The sequence below is a fragment of the Lissotriton vulgaris genome, unplaced genomic scaffold, assembly GCF_964263255.1.
Source record: "Lissotriton vulgaris unplaced genomic scaffold, aLisVul1.2 SCAFFOLD_3520, whole genome shotgun sequence".
Classification (NCBI taxonomy): Eukaryota; Metazoa; Chordata; class Amphibia; order Caudata; family Salamandridae; genus Lissotriton; species Lissotriton vulgaris.
Genome location: NW_028252497.1, coordinates 44,199 through 46,428, shown reverse-complemented (window position 1 = coordinate 46,428; position 2,230 = coordinate 44,199). Strand labels below are relative to the sequence as shown.

Sequence of the window (2,230 nt, the reverse complement as noted above, 5' to 3'; positions counted from 1 at the left end):
TAATGATGAGTGACTGTATGTACGAGTGACCTTATGGGTGAATGAATGAATGTGTGTGTAGACGTAGGAATCAGTGAGTGCGAATGTAGTAAATGGTATTGGTGTGTCAATAGTTTAAATAATGATACTCTGTATTTTACACTAGGTGTAACAGAAGTTATATTAGAGTGTAAGGAGGTGCATTGTATTATCACATGAAGTATATCATCAGTGGTGTGATTATTGATGTTAAATGGGCTGTCATCAGTGATGTCATCAGTGATGTCACTGACCATGTCATGAATGATGTAATATGTGACATCATCAGCATTGGATTGCGGATGCGCGAAATATATAGTTAGTGCAACTAACTATATGTCGAATTTGATTGGTTTTATATCAATAAAATGTCCAGCTAACTATATAGGAGGAATTTCAATGGTTTTTTATATGTTAATTCCTAACTATATAAGGCCTAAAACCTATGGTTTTTTTAGTGAATTTCATTGGTTTTTTAAAGGCTAATTCCTAACTATATATACTGTATAACCTATGGTTTTTTCAGTGAATTTCATTGGTTTTTGAAAAGCTAATATATATATATATATATATATATATCTATAAGGCCAGAAACCTATGGTTTTTTTTCAGTGAATTTGCAAGGTTTTGAAAATGCTAATTCTATTAGCGGATAACGTTTAAATATGTTAATATCCTTGTGGGACCACCTGAGCAGCCCTAGGGATCCGATTTTTGATGCATGAACAATGGTTGGATGCATGATGGATGAATGATTGTTGGTTGGATGCATGGATGGATGTATGCATGATAGATGGGTGAATGGATGCATGAATGATGGATGGATGCAGGATGGATGGATGGGTGGGTGGATGAATGGGGTGCATGAATGGTAGTAAATGTGCGAGGTTTAATGAATGGAGTCTGTGCATACTATTTTACAAATAACTGTAGTGGTAAGCAGGCAAACATTTTAAATGCAAAATGAACAATCCAAAATCAATTAAAACTAGGCCTAGTGGTTTAAGAGTGTTTTATAAAGATGTTAATGTCTTAAAAAAAACGTTAACAGGACCAAATTGACTGGGTAATGTAGAGAAAGTTTTTAGATGTTTAATCTAAACACAGAAGTCCCCTATTGAAAAGGCACTGTGGCCGGAGGCCTGAACATGGGGCCGCCACACAGGTCTTATGATCTTTACCTGCTGCATGACCTGCTGCAACAAACAGACCTGCTGCCCCTGACCGGACCTGGTGCCCATGATTTTCCATCTCCAGAGTGGGACACAGTAAATCCCGAAGCCAAAGACCTTATCAACAAAATGCTCTTAATCAATCCCGCCAAACGGATTTCTGCAACAGAAGCACTCAAACATCCATGGATCTGTCAACGCTCTACTGTGGCTTTTATGATGCACAGACAGGAGACTGTAGACTGCTTGAAGAAATTCAACGCTAGAAGGAAACTAAAGGGGGCTATTTTGACAACCATGCTGGCGACTAGAAATTTCTCAGCAAAGAGCTTACTGAAGAAATCAGATGGAGTAAAGGAATCCACAGAGAGCGTCAACACGACAATTGAAGATGAAGATGTGCGAGCTCGTAAGCAGGAAATTATTAAAGTCACAGAACAACTGATTGAAGCTATCAATAACGGCGACTTTGAGGCTTACACACAGTGGAGGCTGGTGACATTTGAAGGTGGTAGGGCGTAAAATGTGCGGTGGCGCGAATCGCAGAGCACAAGCATAGCGATCTAGCCAGAATGACCGAACGAGGCTCAGGGGGGGGAAGAGAAAGCAAAGTAATACATAAATTCTGCCAGTTCCACCAGTACTAGACACATTGTCAATGTGTTTTATCACCACACAGAGGTTGAGATGATGTGCATGTCTCATCCATGTACTAACCACACCTCATCCCATCCGCTTTTCCCCAGCTGGTGCTTATTCAAATCTATACATCTTATGTACTGCGGTAATGTACTGTTGTTCATCAAAGTTAGTAGTTTATTCACATCCGGCTGCAAATGTATATACCCCTAAATGTCCTAGAGTTAAACTGATGCCAAACCACAAATGTCTAAGCTCTCACTTGCTTTACTAATGTATTTAATATAGCCTTTCTCTTCCACATGCAGATGTTGTGCAACTTCTCATTCTATGACCCTTATTGTGAAAAACTCTTCCATCTTCATGTCTAGCAGCACTATATTATAACTTTAAAATAAAAA

The 2,230-nt window shown here is 38.9% G+C and overlaps 1 pseudogene; it reads left to right on the top strand.

The window, feature by feature from the left end:
• The first annotated feature begins 1,304 nt into the window (after positions 1 to 1,304).
• On the top strand, positions 1,305 to 1,712 carry LOC147662135 (calcium/calmodulin-dependent protein kinase type II delta chain pseudogene; annotated as a pseudogene).
• The last annotated feature ends 518 nt before the right edge of the window (positions 1,713 to 2,230 follow it).